Here is a 21,238-nt window from a genome sequence, read left to right as displayed (position 1 = left end):
CAGAGCAAAATATTTTTAATAGATGTTTTTCTGGACCCCAACGTTTTTATTTAACTTAAAAATATTTTTATGAAATTTTTGTGGCTGTTTGAAGTAAAAACTACGATTTTTTACTTAAAAATCCGCCATTTTTCACCTCTAAAATCTCCCCAAAGTAAAAAAATCAAAAAAGAAAAACGTTGGGGTCTGGTATTTTATATGTAGAAAATATGTTCCAAATTTGAAAAGAATCGGATAAGTAGTTTTCAAATGACGATGTCCACGGACTTTAAAAATGTGCTTTCGAGAAAAACGCGTTTGAAGTTTTTGCTCTTGCTTTCTTGCAGTATTAGATAGGAGGAGATAAAGGCCTATAACTTCTACAGTTTTGCTTCAATTGACTTGAAAATTTGACACAACATTCTTGAAATGTTTTACAATAAGAAAATAAAAAAATAAAAAAATCGATTTTTTGAAAGTGTTAGACCCTACCCCCCCCTTAAAGAATATGACATTTGCAAAAAAATTAACGGTGAACGAACAAACATCTTTAAAAAATTTTAGAATTGCCTTGATTCTGATGCAAAAAATTACAAATTTTGACAATATTCTTCGTACAGGCTTTGTTATGCTTCATAGTTGCGGAACCCAATTGAGAAAATCCCATCTAAGTATCCATTTTACTGGTGCCACGTGAAAAGTACACTTGCAACGAAAATAGGCGCCAAAACTTCCTATAGAGAGATGGATGCACATCAGTAAGCCTTGATTGCTTTTGGCGCCTTCCTACTCTGGGTGATGCGAATGAAAAAAAATGGAAATTGGGTGCCATGACTTTTATTTGATACGAATAAAAACTAAAAATTATTTTCAAATTCCGCAAAAACATTTTCGAAATTATCTTTCCGTTGTGTTATTCTTTGTGTGAAGACGAACACAACAAAAAAAAATCGCATGCAAATCGGATGATTCAGTGAAGAGTTTTGCGTGTTCGCACATTTCTGTATGGTCTGTCTCTCTCCCTGTTTTATATATATAGATTAATAGATTAATTCCCTGGCTATCCAAAGCAGTTTTCTAAGATTTTTTATTCTCATCCTACGGTTACTCAGCTTGTAAATTAGCAGTTGATTTCAACTTGAAATCGTTTAAATTTAAAAAAAAAATGAAAAAAATTTAGCAAAACATTGAATTTTTTTTCTGGGGTACGAGATAGGTTCGTATTTTATTCACATGAGTTGTACTGCAAGAATGTTTTCTTCCAAATTTTAATTTTTTAAACTTTCAGTACATCTCTGGCGAATTTCGTTTTTCCATACAAAATAAAAACTCCTTGCGCTAATTCAGGACTGGATGGATCGCTTCCAAAATGTTTATTTTTATTTCTGGCAGCAAAAACAACCAAAAAAAGTTATGTAAGGTGTAAAAATTGAAGAATTGAAATTTCCATACAAAGTTTGCAGCGGTCTTATGTACACTTCAAAAGTAAAATTTACAATATTCGTATAGATATATGTACATATTTATTTTCCCAGAAAAAGTCAAATTTCAAAAACCCCCAGGTTCCCTCAGTTGATGCAAGCTGCGATGGACCCCATCATAATGATAGTTCTATTAATCATTTCTATCCAAAAATCCACAATGAGCTCACCTTACCTAGTAAACATCATCATCAGGGGTTATTATCACTACTAGCTAGTAGATAGTATTAGACAGACAGACCATCATCTAAAACGATCGACATCGCCATGGGAAAACGAAAAAAAAACTTTCCGGACAGCCCAGACCTCCTTTATTTAGCTGGTATTTTTTTCCTCCTTCTGTATGTTGCTTCTCCGGGGAACAATTTATAACTCCCGCCCCCGCACAACAAATGCCAAGAATCGGAGGAGAATCAAGAAGTCTGATGAAGTGAGTCCGTCTATTGCTTTACTGGGGTAGCGAAGAAAAATCCACCACGCGTACTTTGTGGGTGGCTAACTTTAGGGAGCCACGTGGTTTCGAAGATGATGTTGATGATGTGATTGGGGAGTTTCAACCTTCAGCTCCGAAGAAGAGATTTAAAGATTTTTCCCCTTGGCTAACGCCAAAGAGCGGACCTACACCTTACTTTTCTAGTTTATATGACCATGATCAAGGGGAAAAAAACCTTCGATGTATATGCAGTTTTCATCGTCGAAGGGAGCTTGGCTCTTGAAATGACTTTTTCCAACCGCTTAATCACTAATTTAGTCGGATAATTTAGTGGAAAGTGAAAATATAACAGCTCTATCTATGCAACATTTTGAAGCAAAGATGGAGGATAGTAGGGTAGAAAAAATGGAACGCATCCTCACTGTGCCAAGAATTTTTCGATCAGAAAGTTTAGAATATCCAGTGCTTGCATGAGTGAATCTTGTTAACACGTTGAAGTTGTTCATCATAGGGATGTTGAAGAAAAATTTGTTCCAAAAGTTTAAGGCAAAAGTTCTTTTTTTAAGTTGAATTTTTTCTGTTTTTTTTTTGTTTTTGTAGTTTCAATAAAATTACCAACTAGATATTTTACAGAAACAAGTTTATTTAAAAAAAAACATCAGAAAAGTGATAGAATGGAAGGAAAACTCGTTGTCATCACTGAACAAACTCGGATTGGACTCCCCCTTTTCCGGATAAACATTCTTGTACCATGTCGTAGTTCCATCGTATCGTCATCATCTTTCACCATAGATTGCTGCCAGACGATAGAACTAAGGGGCAGTGATTCGTGATATTGAATTTCTTAACGCCCGATGTTTTTCGATGCTTCTCGGCTGGTTAAGTTTCTGGACATGAGCTCCCCATGTTTGTGCTTGGAATCGACCCGAGAAGTGTGGCCTCAGATGAGATTTTGGTTCTTAATGTGGATAAAATGTAAATTCTTTGTGAAATAAGGAGCAAGGTTGCCGAAATTACAGGAAACTCTGTAATTTCAAAAATTTGGAGCAAATTTTTCATTACAGAATCTGGGTTACAAAGCACAGAATTTCGAAATAATGACAGATTTCAAAAAGTTTTTTTTTAATTTTGAATAATAATTTTTTAAACAAATTCTACATTGTTAGACTTTGTGTAAACTTCTTAATTTGAATTAGAAATGTATGGTTAGGTTGATAATAATAATTGATTTTTTCATAAATAAAATGTCACAAAGACCCAATGAAAAATGAATCTTCAATAAAAATGGAAAGTAGCATAACAGAATTTTTGGGTAAAATCACATAAAGTCAGATTTTTTTTCCTCAAAAACACATATATTTTTTTTCGGCAGCCTTGGAATGGAGTTGTTTTATTTTGAAGTTTTCAAATCCTTTTTAATCTGATTCAATTCAATTGTAATTGAAGTCTTCATACATCTTGTTATATTTTCATGAAGCTTCTTAAATATTCTTAAATATTCCTAAGCCTTCCTAAATGCATTTTTAACTTGATATTGAAATATATTGAAATCTTCTAATATTTTCTTAAATCTTCTTAAGCCTGCTTGAATGTGCTTAATTTTTTTAAAGTTTACTGCTTTAATCTTCAAAAATCTAATCAATCATCCTAACTATTCTCAATTCTTTTGAAATCTTCTTCAATCTTTTTAAAACTTATTCAACTTTCAGAAATCGTCTTAAGTTTTCTTAAATCTTACTCAATCTTTTTTACTATTCTGGAATCTTCTGAAGCCCTAATTAAACTTTTCAAATCTTATAAAAACTTCTTAAATCTTCTAAAATCTTCTAAAATCTTCAAAAATCTTCTAAAAACTTCTAAAATCATCTAAAATCTTCTAAAATCTTCTAAATTCATCTAAAATCTTTTTTTATCTTTTTGAATCTTCTTAGATCTTAAACAATCTTCCACAGTTTTATGAAATTTTATTAAACCTTCTTTAATCATTTTAAATCTTCTAAAATCTTATTAAATTTTATAAATCTTCTTAAATCTTCTTAAATCTTCTTTAATCTTCTTCAATCTTCTTAAATATCCTCAAACCTTCAGAAATCTTCTTAAATCTTCTAAAATTTTCTTAAATCTTCTTAAACCTTTAAAATCTTTTTAAATTTTCTTTAATCTTATAAATTCTTCTAACATCTTCTTGAATTTTCTGAAAGTCTTTTAAAAATTTTAATTTTAATTTTTTTTTTATTTTTTTTTAATTTTAATTTAATTTTAAATTTTAATCTTCTTGAACCTCCTTCAATGTTTTCGAGTATTAAAAAAACTTCATAAATCTTCTTAAATTTTCTAAAATCATTTTAAAACTTATCATATTTACTTGAATCTGTTGAATTGTTCCTAAATCTTCTGAAAGCTTTAAAATTTAATTGAATCTTCATCAATCTCCTTATATCTTCTGAAATCTTCTCAAATCTTCTTCAATTTTCTAAGATGTTCTTAAATCTTCATAAATCTTCTTGGATATTCTTGAATCTTCTCAAAACTTCATAAATCTTCTTAAATCTTCCAGAATCTTCTTCTACCTTCTTAAATCTTCTTAAATCAACTTGAATCTTTTTAAGTCTTAAGAATCTTCTAAAATCTTCTTAAATCTTCCTGATTTTTCTTAAATTTTCTTATATCTTCTTAAATCTTCTTAAGTCTTCTGAAATCTTCTAAAATCTTCTTATATCATCAAAAATATTCCTAAATCTTCATCAAATTTTTGAAATATTTTAAATCTTCTTCAATTTTCTTGAATCTCTTAAGATCATTTTAAATATTATTAAAATTTCATTAATCTTGTTCAATCTTCCTAAATCTTCTCTATTCTTCTTAAATTTTCTTTATCCTATCATTTTTAAAATCTGTTGAAAATTTCCTAAATCTTCGGAATTTTTTTAAATATTCAATTATTTTCTGTAGTCTCTTTAATCTTTCGAAATCTTCTGAAGTCTTTTCAAGATTTCTTATCGTTTCTTAAATCTTCCAAAATCTTCTAAAATCTTCTAGAATAAATCTTTCTCAATCTTCTGAAATATTCTTTAATCTTCAAGCATCCACTTGAATCTCCTTAAATCTTTTCAAATCTTCTTAAATCGTATTAAATCGTCTTAAATCTTCTTAAATCTTCATAAATCTTCTTGAATCTTTTTATATCTTCATAACTCTTCTTAAACATCCTTCAATCTTCATATATCTTCTATAATCTTCTAAATTCTTCTAAAACCTTCTTTAATCATCATTAACCTTCATAAATCTTCTTCAATCTTCTTAAATTATCTTAAATCTTAAATCTTTCCTGAATCGTCTTAAATTTTCTTAAATCTTCTTAAGTCGTATTAATTCTTTTTAAATCTTCTTAAATCTTCTGAAATCTTCTTAAATATTCCTTTATCTTTTAAATCTTTTTAAACCTTCAAAAATGTTCAAGAATCTTTCATTGTCTTCTTTAATCTTTTTCATGTTTTTGAATTATTCAATATCTTATTCAATCTTATTAAATCTCCTTCAATCTTTTGAATTTTCTTAAATCTTATATTTTTTTCTTAAATTGTAGACATATTCCTAAAGCTTTTCAAAGCATTTTTAGTCTTCTTAAATCTTATTAAATCTTATCAAGTCTTCTCAAATATTCTCAAACCTTCTTAAATTTTCTTAAATCTTGAATGAAATAAAGTCTTCTTAATTCTTCTTAAGTCTTCTTGGATCATCTTAAATCTTCTTTAATCTTCTTAAACTCTCTGAAATCTTCATAAATTATCTTAAATCTTCTAAAATCGTTTTGAATCTTCTTAAATCTCCTCAAATCTTTTGAAATCATATTAAATCATCTTAAATCTTCTAAAATCTTCTAAATTTTCTTAAATCTTCTTGAATCATCTTAAATCTTTTTAAATTTTCTTAACCCTTTTTCAAGCTTCTTTAATCTTCCAAAATCTTCTTAAGTCTTCTTCAATCTTCTCGAATCTTCTTAAATCTTCTAAAATCTTCTTAAATCTTCTCAAATCTTCTTATATCTTCTTAAACCTTCTTAAATCTTCTCAAATCATCTTAAATCCCCTTAAATCTTCTTGAATCTTCTTGAATCTTCTTAAATCTTCTTAAATCTTCTTAAATCTTCTTAAATCTTCTTAAATCGTCTAAAATCGTTTGAAATTTTCTCGAATCTTCCTAAGTATTCATCATTCTTCTTGAATCATTTTAAAAATACATCAATATTTTAAAATCTTCTCAAATGTTCTTCTCAAATCTACTTAAGCTTTCTGAATCAAGTTATATCTTCTTGAATCTACTTAAGTCTCCTGAAATCTTCAATAGCTCTTTGAATCTTCTTAAAGCGTCTTAAACCTTGTTAAATCTTTTGAAATCTTCAAAAATCTTCCGGAATGTTCTTAAATCTTCCTTCATCTTCTCAAATCTTTCAAAATCTGCTGAATTCTCCTTAAATCTTCTTAATCTTCTTTAATTATTTTTAATATTCTTTAATCTTCTCAAATATTCTTAAATCTTCATAAATCTTCCTAAATCTTCTTGAGTCTTCTTGAAATTCCTTAAATCTCCTAAAATCTTCTTAAATCTTCTAAAATCTTCTTTAATCTTCTTAAACCTTCTTGAATCTTTTCAAACTTTTTAAAATCTGCTTAAATTTTCTTAAATCTGCTTGAATCTTCTTAAGTCTTCTAAAATATTCTCAAATTTTCTTAAATTTTCTTAAAATTTTTTAAATCTTATTAAATTTTCTCAAATCCTCTTAAATGTTCTTCTATTTTCTTAATTCTTTTTAAATCGTCAAAAAAATTTTTAAATCTTCTCAAATCTTCTTAAATCTTTTTAAATCTTCTTCAATCTTCTAAAATCTTCTCAAATCTTCTTTATTATTTTCAATTCTTCTTGAGCTTTCTTATTCCTGTTATATCCTCTTGAACCTACTTAAATCTACTGGAATCTTCAAATAGCTCTTTGAATTTTCTTAAAGCTTAAGCCTTCTTAGATCTTCTGAAATCTTCATAAATCTTCCGGTATGATCTTAAATGTTCCTTTATTTTCTTAAATTTTTCCAAAACTCCTGAATTCTTTTTAAATCTACTTGACTCTTCTCAATACATCTTAAATCTTCTATAATCCTATTAGATCTTTTCAAAACTTCTTTAATCTTCCTTAATCTTTTTAAATCTTGTTCATTCTTCTTAAATGTTCTACTCTTCTAAAGTGTTTTGAATTTCCTGATATTTTTTTTTAAATTTTCAAAAATTTTCTGGCATCTTTTCAAATTTTTCAGAATCTTCTGGAACCTTCATGATTCTTTTTTACTCTTTTTTAATCTTTTCCAATCTTCCTAAAGCTTCTTGAATATTCTTTGATCTTCTTCCAAAATTCTTGAAATTCTTTTATCGTCATCCTTTATTCAAACCCTATTATTTCACTTAAATCTTTTTGAATATTTTTAAAATATCTGAAAATTACTTATCTTTCAAAAACTTCAAAAATCTTATATAATTACTTTGAACTTTTTCATTTTTTATTTTTTTTTTTTTCAAATGTTGTAAATTTTTTCAAAACTCCATTATTGTATTCAATCTGGTAAGACGATTTGAATTCTCTTTATTTTTTCTAACATTTTTCTATAATTCTTCAATTTCATTTATTTTTCTGAAATCTTCATAAATCTTCTTCAAATTTCTTATATTTTATTCAAAAATTTTAATTTTTTATTATTTTTCAAAATCCTTCAAAACATTTAGTCATTTTTGTCATTTTTGTCATTTTTGTCATTTTTGTCATTTTTGTCATTTTTGTCATTTTTGTCATTTTTGTCATTTTTGTCATTTTTGTCATTTTTGTCATTTTTGTCATTTTTGTCATTTTTGTCATTTTTGTCATTTTTGTCATTTTTGTCATTTTTGTCATTTTTGTCATTTTTGTCATTTTTGTCATTTTTGTCATTTTTGTCATTTTTGTCATTTTTGTCATTTTTGTCATTTTTGTCATTTTTGTCATTTTTGTCATTTTTGTCATTTTTGTCATTTTTGTCATTTTTGTCATTTTTGTCATTTTTGTCATTTTTGTCATTTTTGTCATTTTTGTCATTTTTGTCATTTTTGTCATTTTTTCACTGCAAATTTACAATGATGAATGAGATTTTTTTATAGCATCAGTAGTCCAGTATGAAGTGCAAATTTCAACCACCTATCATTTTAGCTTTTCAAACACTAGACAAACATTTAAAATGTGATGTTCTACCTTCCGACTCCTGAAGCGTCATGTCAAAACCTGCTTGGCATAATGCAATTTGTGCTTAAAGTTTATTATTTGACCAAATCTAATTAAGTTAATTTCTGTTGTCATTTCAGGTAAGCGGCAACCTTCATTCGTATCATTTCGAGCCCAAACGATAACCGTAGTCCGGTACCTCGACATACAAACCTTCAACGAACAGGCAGCAACACGGTAGGACCAAACATAAACTCGGTTTTCTGACTCAGATGGGCTCAAACATTACAACAGGCCCACCAAAAATCAGGTTAGGTACTTCATTATGCAAAACAGAGGCTCCGGTAATTTTGGGGGAAAGACAGCGATAAAAAATACCCTTTTGTGAAAAAGAAGAAAAAACAATAACCGGCAGCACCCATTACGGAGCCCATATGTCATCTCGGTTGGCAGATGAAATACCCATACCGGGTGGCTTCACAAAAATAATCATCCTTTGGGCCGTGATTGTGATGCTGCGGCTGAGGCTGGCCCTTTGAGGGCTGAGAATGGGCTGGTGGAAAATCCCAGTTAAAAAAGACGCAGTGAATGAAATGAATCCCTCACATTTTCCAAACGTGAGTTGATGAAAAAACCGTAGAACAGCCGCCTGTTCATGAATTTTTAATCGTTTTGCTGAATTGTTGTGGTTGCAGCCAAGTGTTTGTTTGAACAATTTTGACAATGACGCCCGAATGTTAAAATTTTGGTAAAAATTTTAGTCTTAGAAAGCTGTAACATTTTTTAACCAGAGCCCCATGTCAATTAATGTAGGAAAATCCATTAACTGACCACAAAGCTCGAATCCGGATTTGGTCAAAGATCGAAATCAGACACGCTATCAAAATCAAAATCATGAATATGATGTGGATCTAGTTTTTGATATAAATAGGGAGCTGTATCGAAATCAGTATCAGGGTCCGTAAAATAATCTGAATCTGGGTATGGATGAGGACCAAGTTCCCCATCAGAGTTGGAAATAGGATAAAGATCAGGATTATTTTAAGCTTCCCCAGATAATTCAACCAGACACTTTTGATAGGCCGTCCAGGCATTGAAGGGTATACTTCGACTGAGAGTAGTTGAGTTTCTATCGATCGGTGAGCCAAATAATTTCAAAGATCTACCATACCTGATTTTAACAACATTGACATGTATGTAGCCAATCGACTGAGTCGATTTGGGGCCATTTTTGACTTTATTTAACCGTGGGGCTTGAAACTAATCTATGATTTTTTGCTGAGTTTAAGGTAACGTTTAGTCAATTTTGTACTTAAAATTCAACATCATTTTGTTTCTTCTGTGGAACTGAGCCTGCTTATGGTTTTTAAGCCAATTTATTAATTCTCTTAAGGAAATTTTTCGCTGAACAACTTCGAAGAAGACCATAACAAAATCGAATGTACCAAATCCTTGTGATTCTTCTCTAATACAGAATTTGATTTGTTACAACGAGCTACATATTGCAATAGATTTCCAAAGCTAGTCCCTCAGATTATGCACTCCCAGAATATATCTTTCTAAAGAATTATCACCGCGATGCAGCAAAGATTAACAAGCATAAAGTTTAATATGTTTTAAAAAATAAAAAATTTGACTTTACTCCGAACGAACCATAAAATCAAGATTTATTTGTGAATTTTTTAATGTTCAAAATATCTTATTATCCTGTCTGATGTCTTGAGCCAGTGGAAGTAACCCAACAAAAATTTGTTTTTTAAATATCAGAAAAAGAGCCGTAGGCAGAGAAGGGGGGAATTGTTGTTGGTTTTGAAGATTGATTTTTTATGATATTTTTTTAAAAGCAAAAGTAAAAGATTAACATTTTGCGGGTCAATTATTACTCTTGCAAACTTGAGCCCAATTTAAGATTTCAGTTTAAAAATCTGGTGTTACAAATCTGTATTTTTTAATAATGTTAAAAAACACAGATTTTTTTAAAAATTCCATGCAGATGTTTTTAAAGTGGAGATTACACAATTCTCTATCAGCAAATATGTTTTCAAAATCAATTACATAATTTAAAACCTGTTTTTTTTTTCAAATTAATAGAGGTTTTTGTCAGAAAAAAATATAAATTCACTTAAAATGAGTTATCCTCAGCTAAATTTACATACAATCTGACTTTGATTAAATGATTTCAAATTTTGAAATGGAAATAACAATCATAATTATAAATTGCGATTTCTTGCGAATTGCATTCCTTGACGAAAGACTAATGAATGTGTAAAATTTTCGGCAAAACAGACCAAATTTTACTTAACACACGAAGTTAAATTTAAACTGACATCATCTTCAGAGACTCTAAAATATGCATAAAATGACTTATTTATGTGTGATGTGTGATCTTGTGTCTAAGTCGACTAAGATAAGTTAACCACCGTTAATTAATTTTTGTAAATTTATTTTTCGGCATATTAGTGAAATGTATATTTTTGAAGAAATAATATCAGAAATGAAAATTGATAAAGATGGATAGAGAAGTGAGGAGAAAATTGACAGATGTTGAAAAGAGCGAAAGAGAATTTTTGCGATAGTAAGTATTCCTCGCAAAAATGCAACATCTGTAAATTTTCTCCTCACTTCTCTATCCATCTTTATCAATTTTCATTTCTTATGTTCTTTCTTCAAGAATATACATTTCACAGATATACCGAAAAATAAATTTACAAAAATTAACCCTACTAACAAAATTTATCGTTGTTTTTGCCTTTGTAAAAGCGTTCTGTTTTGATTTCTTCGTCACTATAGTTTCACTGTAAGTAATATCGTTACAACTTAGAAAAGGTGTCATGAGATTTGAATTTAAATTTGAATTCTCACCAGAAATATAATTTTGTAGGGGTAAATTTATGAGGAAGAGTTTTGTTTAAATGTTGTTTCGAGGGTGATATTGTTGGTTTTCTGGGTAGTTTTCTTTTAGTTGGACTCCTGGAGAAAATCCAAGATTGAAGCAAAGATTGCATTCAAGTTCTTAACCTCTGTTCTCTTGTTAACAGTGTGTGGTGTGTTAAAAATATGACACATCTCTTAAAAGTTGTGAGTGTGTTTGTTGTAACTAGAATCTAAAATAGTAGTTTTATCAAGATTGAATGTGTGACCTGTTTTAATTATGTGAATTATCACATCACACACAAATTTATAGTTTTAAACACATTTTAGAATCCCTGAAGATGATATCATTCGATATCAAAACGTCGGTTTAAAAATAAACTGCTTTGCCGAAATTTATACACATAAAAATTATCCAGTCGACATCTTCAAAACAACCTAATGAATTACAAAACAGCAATTCATTTCCAGTATTTTTTGATAATTCTAATTGGAAATTAAGAATCCTGAACTGGTTGCAGAATCCGAAATTATAAAACAGAAACACTTTGTTTGTTGATACTATATTACTGGAACCGCCTTAATGAGTTCAATTCAAAATTTGTTATCCAGAACTAAATTTTCATCAAAAAGTGATAATCATTTGAACAATTTTAGCAAAACTTTGAACTGGGCGATAATAACGTTTTTCTGCTGAAACTATGCTGAAACTTTCTGGACCTACAGTGTCTTCAGGACAAATGACTAAATGAACATCCAATTTAGAGCTAAGATGTCTTAGGGAAGTTTTTAACTTGTACCATTTCTAATCACTTTTTCCAAGAAATTGTTTCGTATTAAGTTATGATAATTTAAAAAAAAAACATATCTGTAAATTTCAAATTTTCAACCATAACTTTCTTGCTAGTTATTTTTGATATAAAACATGTTCTAGAAAGTTTGAGGAACAGTTAAGTTACACACTTTCGCTGAAAATCGCGTAGAAAAGATTTGAAGTTCTAACGAGATAGCATTAAAAAAAACTGATGAAAAATAATGATTTTTCACTGGTTATATCCACCGAACGGTTTCGGTTACAAATTTAACAGTTTTGAAATCAGAAAGATATCACTTTTCAAACAATATGCAATTCAAAGTGGTCAAATGTGGTCTTAATGGTGTATATATCAATAAAAGTGAGCCAGAAATACAGTTTTTATGATTATTTGAACCAATCTACCACCACTAGAGTAGTCCGAGTAGATTTGCTGTTAAAAATCCTACAGGTTGCAGCCCGATATAGATGTTCAAACATTTTGAATTCATTTCATTTCTAAGCTGCTTGTTTTCCCCAAACACCTTGAAATCTTCAGCCTGAAACGAGCTCTCATTTGTCCCGAACAGTGGTGTGTAAACTCGCTTCGGAAAGAATCATTCGGCTGATTTTTTCCGAGTTTAACTTGTTGTGTACAGATTGATTTTATCTTCGTTCCAATCATTACGTGATTGCACACAAAACAAAGAAAACTGTTCTGTATTGATGTTTTCCATGCCTCGAGGAATAAAATCACACCAACGAAACAACAAAACGAAGCTAACCGTACACGAATGCACACGAGCGATCGTTGCCCGACGGACCGAGTTAACATTCCTCGCACCCTTCTCTTGCTCGTTTCCCGTTCCCTTGTATCTATCAGGGTTGCCACCTATTTTCAAAAAATGTCTGGAACAATTGGGCCGAAATGTCTGGAAATGGGTATAAATGTCTGGAACATTGTAGTTGAAAAAAAACGCCCGAACATCAAATTTTTCTGATCATTTCACCGACCAGTGCAAACATTGATTCTTTTATCTTCTTTGGGTTATTGTATTAAGCTTTATCATTCCTTTTAGAAAATTTGAAAAATGATATCACGTTGAGCTTTTGTCGGTTCCAAAATGCAAAGTTTCAACAGCTCTATCCAGTTATTGGGTTAATTTCTGCCAAAATAAATGATTTTTCAAAAATAAGAATGCATTTGGTTGGTAATGCACATCACAAATCCTTGAAATCGAAACACATCAACCACTATCTCAATGTTTGGCTATGAAAAATGATGCAGCGAATTTCTATCCTCCTACCCAGGTGTTGAGAAGCTTATTTCAATACTAAAATTTTAAAATAATACGTTATATCATAAATTAAAAGTTCAGAATATAAACCATCTGTTTAGCAATTTATATTCCGGAATCTAGGTTCATTTAGAAATTGTTATTTCAAATCGCAGATTCATTGTTATAAATTGTTATTATTGTTATAATAAATTAAAAGTTATCGGGATCCAAATTGGAAAAAAATAAAGTTAAAGATTTTGTTCCTTTCTGATTGCATACAGTCATATCTAGATTGGTAATATTGAAAAACCTTTTTTCATTGTTAAAACCTTTCTATCAAGTAATGCAAAAAATTCAGGTTAAAAAATGGATTTAGAATTTTTCCTCGGAGGAGAAATTGTAAAAGTAAAAGATATTTTAAGCACGACTTTTGAAGTATATTTTCACAGCGTGAATTAATTTGTGTATAAAATAACTTGAATGCGAACCATGCAGTGGATTCTAGGGCATTTTGACCGGAAGTTATAGATTACCGAAAAACACTGTAAATATAAAAAGCAAATTATTTAAATCTTCGTGTCGAGCATTTGTCCAACGAGGCTTGTCGAAATAATTTTTGTAACATTAAATAACATAACTTGAGTACATACGATTTTAAACAAGACATCGTAGGTTTCAATGTTTCTGTATTCAGAATATCAATATTCTGATTTCACTTTTAGATAACTATTCAGATTAAAGTTTTCGTTAAAGACAACTAACACCATTTTGAGAAATCTCAGCCAAGTTTAGCAGAGCCTAGATTGCGACGTTGAATTAGTCAATGTCTACTTTTTCAATGGCTATGAAACGTCTAAAACTGTTATTCAATTTCTTTTGCAATTTCACAATATATGTTTAACAACATAGCTGCTGAATTTTAACAAAAATAGTATTGATTTGATTTGGAAAGTTTGAAGCGTTTGTGTCTGGCGTAAAATTCGATAAGTTGTGATGTATGTAGATGATCCAGTTTGGAATGTTACGTAGGCACATTATTATGAATTTTTAATAACTACTTGTGATGTTTATACTAGAAACAAATGTAAATTGATTACAGAGTTTTCGTTTCTAGTAACTGATTCGAGTTGGGGATGTCGAAACCGACCGAATATTTTATTAGCGCGAGGCTGACGCGATCCGTCGCTCACAAAATTAGACTGTAAACTGAATTCCAAGCTCTCTACACTCATGTAGAATCTGTCAACTAGTTTTCTACGAAAACTCTACAGGGGAATATGCCCATTAAACAATTTTTTCTGAGTTTTTCAGATTCTGACTTAGAAATCATATCAGTCTTTTCATTTCAGTCTCAGGTTTCAGATTCAAATAATAAATAATCTCGGGCATATTAAAAAAATTCTAGCAAACCTGACCATTTCGAAACCGCACTTTCTCTGTCTCAAACTTCTCAAAAATTTCCGAAAAACCAGTCACTTTCCGCGGACGGGACGCAAGAACGCGTGTTTTCATGCCACGGAAACACCAAGAAAAGAATGGCCGCCGGCTGGTCGCGTTGTATTTAAATATGCCTTTTCACACAGCCCAGTGATGAAATAAGTTCGGGACGAAATGATTCCAAATTCACCTAGTATGCACGTTCGGACCGAGTAATGTCAAATTCTAGACAGTTTTCGTCCGAATTCGGACGATTATGATTCAAACTTGGTCAGAGTCATTCGGTGGGAACAAAACCCACCGGGCTGTTGATAAGAGCGAAGTGAGCTCGAACAAATCTACTCCACCTCAGTCAGTTAAAGTAGTCAATAATGCCAAAATAGATTAAAATTTTGAAAAAAAAACTTTGTCAATCAAAAAATGTCTGGAATTGTCTGGAAGAAATACTTAAAATCTGGAAGTCTGGATACCAAAAAAAAAGTCTGGCCGGAGGTCAAAAAGTCTGGAAGATCCAGACAAAATCTGGAAGGTTGACATCCCTGGTATCTATCACTTTTAGCCACGCCCCCATGCGTCGTCCGATTGATGTGTTCGGTTGCCGAACGAAAACGATTTGAATTTTGAATTCGCAGAACTGTACGTTCGCTTCGCTGATGTTTCCCCCGATTGCTGTTTACTCCTGCCGAGTTTACCCGAAGTTTACTTCCTGATGCTTTCCGAGTTGAACTATAGATAGCATCATTGCAGTTTGAGTTTAACGAAATAAAATCGTTCTGCAAAGAAGGGCAAAGTGCGAGCCTATGTAGACTCGCGATTTTAACATCTCTGGTCCCGAAGACACTTTAGGTTTCAAAATTTTGACAGAAAATAGTTGTGATCGCCTTTTTTATGTTTTACTCCTGGTGTGCGGGGATTAGTTTTCGAGGTTTTATCTTATATATAAAAATGGAGGCATTTTCTTTGTAACAACATCACGTATGAATGGTCGGTCGGAATGAAGTGAAATTTGGTATCCGAGGGTTTTTTGGGTCAGAGATGGTTTGTATAATAGTTTCAAGAATCTCACTTTTTATGAAAGGGAGGTCCCCATACAAAGTTATCGCTTCCCACCATCTATATATATAAAAATGAATTTCTGTCTGTCTGTCTGTCTGTCTGTCTGTCTGTCTGTCTGTCTGTCTGTCTGTTCCCTATAGACTCGAAAACTACTGAACCGATTTGCGTGAAACTTGGCAGGTGGGGGTATTGGAGGCCGGGGAAGGTTCCTATTATGGTTTGAGACCCCTCCCTCTCTCATGAAGGGAGGGAGGGGCCTCCCAAACAAAAGACAATTTTTTGCATAACTCGAGAACCAATCAAGCAAATGGTATCAAATTTGGCATGGAGTGGTATTTGAGTACGAAGAGTATTCCTATGAATATTAGGTACCCCTCCCTCCTCTCAGTAGGGTGATAGGAAGAGGGGAGGGGGGCTACCTTACAATTTTTCATATAACTCGAAAACTAATCAAGATATTGGAACCAAATTTGGCACGGGAAGGTATTGAGATACGAAAACTATTTCAATGATTATTTGAGACCCTTCCCTCTTTCCAGTTGAAAGGGGGAGGGGCCTCTTTCATATTTTTTATATAGTTCAAAAACTAATAAAGCAAATGGAACCAAATTTGGCATGGGAGGGTATTTGGATACGAAAAATATTTCTATGATTATTTGAGACCCCTCCCTCTTTCCAGTAGGGAGATATAAAGGAGGGATGGGCCTCTTTTATAGTTTTCAACATAACTAAGAAAGTAATTAAGCAAATGGAACCAAACTTGGCATGAGCGGGTATTTGGGAACGTGACATGTTCTAATGATTGTTTGAGACCCCTTCCTTCTTACAGCGGGGAGGAAGGAAAGAGGGAGGGGAGTTTCATACAATTTTACTGCATAACTCAAGAACTACAACAGCAAATGGAACCAAATTTGGCATGGAACGATATTTGGGTACGAGTAATGCTTCTATGAATATTTGGTATCCCTCACTCTTTCGAAAAGGTGGATGAAAAGGTGGAGGCGAGGTCTCCCTAACAATTTTCAGTATAACTGGAGAGCTGATCAAGCAAATCGAACCATATACATGTGAGTGTATTTGGATACGAGAATAATAATTCTATTATAAATTGAAGCCGTACCTTTTAAGCGGTAAGATATAAAGGAAGAAGGGGGGGGTTTCCATTTTTTTTTTTGCATAACTCGAGAATTAATCGAGCAAATGAAACCAAATTTCATCATAATCATCAAAAAGTATTTGAGTACGAAAAATACTTTTATGAATATTAAGTTATCACCCCTCTATTGAAAGGAGAGAACGGAAAGGGGGATGGTACTTCCTTTCAAGTTTATACAAAACTCAAAAATTTAATGGAATATAGGAAGGGAAGAGGGAAGCTTACATTTCACTTTTTTTTTACAAAATCCGAGAAATGGACAATACTTAACATGGAAAATCATTTTGGTATGACTCTATGATTTGTTAGCATATGTTCTTAATTTATGCTTACGAAGCCAACAAATGGAAACAAATATGGCATGAAAAGGTACTTGGACTCTTATGTGTAGAGAGGGAAAGAAAGAAAGGGGCTCCATACAATTTTTGTTGTAAAGCTTAAATACTTATCAACCAATGGAACTATATTTGATACTAGCTGACCCGGTGTGCTTTGCTACACCTTTCAGAATCAAATGATATTTTCAGAAATCATTCAAATTATTATTGTTTTTGGTATTATTTTCAATCAAATTATGACGAAATTAATAAGCAACCACTATAAAATGAGAACTTCAGCTGGAGTCTCAAATTGCAACACAAACCATAACTTATATTCTGAATCTTGATTTATAAATTTGTTTTAAAGATCTGATAATTTTCATCTGTTTCCTTAAGTTTCGCCCTAAAAAAGAAGGGTCCCAAATTAATCGTTCGCAAATAATCTGACTTATAAAGTATGGTTGTTTTTGCTTGATATGTTCTGGATTTATGCTAAAAAACTGATTAGAGAGCCCCCCCCCCCCCCTGTTCTTTTCTTCACCCCCTGGAGATTGTAATCTTTAATAAAAATTTTTTTCGTTCCCAAAAATCCTCTTATATCAAATATAGTTCCATTGGTTGATAAGTATTTAAGCTTTACAACAAAAATTGTATGGAGCCCCTTTCTTTCTTTCCCTCTCTACACATAAGAGTCCAAGTACCTTTTCATGCCATATTTGTTTCCATTTGTTGGCTTCGTAAGCATAAATTAAGAACATATGCTAACAAATCATAGAGTCATACCAAAATGATTTTCCATGTTAAGTATTGTCCATTTCTCGGATTTTGTAAAAAAAAAGTGAAATGTAAGCTTCCCTCTTCCCTTCCTATATTCCATTAAATTTTTGAGTTTTGTATAAACTTGAAAGGAAGTACCATCCCCCTTTCCGTTCTCTCCTTTCAATAGAGGGGTGATAACTTAATATTCATAAAAGTATTTTTCGTACTCAAATACTTTTTGATGATTATGATGAAATTTGGTTTCATTTGCTCGATTAATTCTCGAGTTATGCAAAAAAAAAAATGGAAACCCCCCCCTTCTTCCTTTATATCTTACCGCTTAAAAGGTACGGCTTCAATTTATAATAGAATTATTATTCTCGTATCCAAATACACTCACATGTATATGGTTCGATTTGCTTGATCAGCTCTCCAGTTATACTGAAAATTGTTAGGGAGACCTCGCCTCCACCTTTTCATCCACCTTTTCGAAAGAGTGAGGGATACCAAATATTCATAGAAGCATTACTCGTACCCAAATATCGTTCCATGCCAAATTTGGTTCCATTTGCTGTTGTAGTTCTTGAGTTATGCAGTAAAATTGTATGAAACTCCCCTCCCTCTTTCCTTCCTCCCCGCTGTAAGAAGGAAGGGGTCTCAAACAATCATTAGAACATGTCACGTTCCCAAATACCCGCTCATGCCAAGTTTGGTTCCATTTGCTTAATTACTTTCTTAGTTATGTTGAAAACTATAAAAGAGGCCCATCCCTCCTTTATATCTCCCTACTGGAAAGAGGGAGGGGTCTCAAATAATCATAGAAATATTTTTCGTATCCAAATACCCTCCCATGCCAAATTTGGTTCCATTTGCTTTATTAGTTTTTGAACTATATAAAAAATATGAAAGAGGCCCCTCCCCCTTTCAACTGGAAAGAGGGAAGGGTCTCAAATAATCATTGAAATAGTTTTCGTATCTCAATACCTTCCCGTGCCAAATTTGGTTCCAATATCTTGATTAGTTTTCGAGTTATATGAAAAATTGTAAGGTAGCCCCCCTCCCCTCTTCCTATCACCCTACTGAGAGGAGGGAGGGGTACCTAATATTCATAGGAATACTCTTCGTACTCAAATACCACTCCATGCCAAATTTGATACCATTTGCTTGATTGGTTCTCGAGTTATGCAAAAAATTGTCTTTTGTTTGGGAGGCCCCTCCCTCCCTTCATGAGAGAGGGAGGGGTCTCAAACCATAATAGGAACCTTCCCCGGCCTCCAATACCCCCACCTGCCAAGTTTCACGCAAATCGGTTCAGTAGTTTTCGAGTCTATAGGGAACAGACAGACAGACAGACAGACAGACAGACAGACAGACAGACAGACAGACAGAAATTCATTTTTATATATATAGATAAGAGGATTTTTGGGAACGAAAAAAATTTTTATTAAAGATTACAATCTCCAGGGGGTGAAGAAAAGAACAGGGGGGGGGGGGGGCTCTCTAATCAGTTTTTTAGCATAAATCCAGAACATATCAAGCAAAAACAACCATACTTTATAAGTCAGATTATTTGCGAACGATTAATTTGGGACCCTTCTTTTTTAGGGCGAAACTTAAGGAAACAGATGAAAATTATCAGATCTTTAAAACAAATTTATAAATCAAGATTCAGAATATAAGTTATGGTTTGTGTTGCAATTTGAGACTCCAGCTGAAGTTCTCATTTTATAGTGGTTGCTTATTAATTTCGTCATAATTTGATTGAAAATAATACCAAAAACAATAATAATTTGAATGATTTCTGAAAATATCATTTGATTCTGAAAGGTGTAGCAAAGCACACCGGGTCAGCTAGTCATATATATAAAAATGGAGGCATTTTCTTTGTAACAACATCACGTATGAATGGTCGGTCGGAATGAAGTGAAATTTGCTATCCGAGGGTTTTTTGGGTCAGAGATAGTTTGTATAATAGTTTCAAGGATCTCACTTTTTATGGAAGGTGGTCCCAATACAAATTTAACATTATTTGTTACGATTTCCATAAGAATGCAGTTAAGGACGTGTAGATGAAATTAAACATTTATTACGATTTATACTTTAGAAGGTAAAACAAAGTTTACCGGGTCAGCTAGTATTTAGTTAAAATTCCAGTTTGTTATTCGTGAATAACATTACTGAACACTTTTCATTTTACGACACATGAATTGAAACTTATTTAAATTGAAAAATTTCGCAATTTGCCATTCAATAAAGCTCTTGTAGTGAACCTACGAAATCTCCACACTCAAAAACCTAACCTCTTATAAAGTTAGTCAACAAAATAAGCAAAAAAACTTAAAACTATTATCCATTACTTAATTACGATTAAAAAAAAATCATTAATATCTATTACAAATGAAGTATTTTTTTTATGAAATCTATTTCAGTCACAAGTTGTTTAAGTTGTGATTCTTTTTTCTTCTCAATGCTGAGCTTCACATTCAAAAGGGTTTTGATAAACTCCTCAAGGCCACCAAATTCAAATTCACCGAGATCCAAAGAATTTAGGAGCTAGCCTGGAATTCAAACATGCAATAGTTTATTGTCTATCAGGTTTGGTTTTTTATTTACTTGAAAAAATAGGTAAAACCCATTTAATAAATTTCTGCACTTTTTTGAAAAAAAAGTAACACATTGCAAAGAATGTTTTAAGACAAAATTAATTAACCAATCATTACCCAGACAACCATTTGGTGGGTATTTCGAATTTGCAATGCAAATATACATGCAAATATACCTGTAAACATATCGTATATAATGTAGCAAAACCAGTATATACGTACCATTTTGGAGGCCATATAGGTACATTAGCAAACATATTCTTGATTTGGATTGTATTAAATTACGATTTGCACGACTTGTCATGCGCATCATTTACGACTACCCTGATTCTTTGTGGAATATACTTTGACAATTTACATCATCATATAGATGATTGAGGTTGTAATATACGACATTTTTCGTAACAATATGGAAAGTTTGACGACCTATTTGGTCGTCTTTTGCGACTTGAGTGCAGGACTCTCATTTTCCGTCAGTTGAATAAAAATAAGATTATTATTTTTTTTTACACTTTAAACCAATCTGTTTATTCATCCATAAAAATAATAAAAATAAGATTATTTCGTTTTTTGCTGTCAAATTCAAGTTTATATCGTACAAATTTATTATTTGCCTGATTGCTGATTTTATTGTTAGTACCTGGACTTGATCCCTTGACCATACGATCTGCAGCTCATGATGGTTCCTCGACGCTATCTGGAATATATAAATTCAAGGGGATTTGCTTCAAAGACATTAAACCAAAAGCAAATCGTATATTTCTATAACTTAAATCTTTCAAATCGTAGAACGCGTCATCGATGATCTAAAAATAGACCAATATTTTGAA

Source organism: Uranotaenia lowii, chromosome 3 (assembly GCF_029784155.1).
Source record: "Uranotaenia lowii strain MFRU-FL chromosome 3, ASM2978415v1, whole genome shotgun sequence".
Classification (NCBI taxonomy): Eukaryota; Metazoa; Arthropoda; class Insecta; order Diptera; family Culicidae; genus Uranotaenia; species Uranotaenia lowii.
This window is presented reverse-complemented; position numbering follows the sequence as displayed.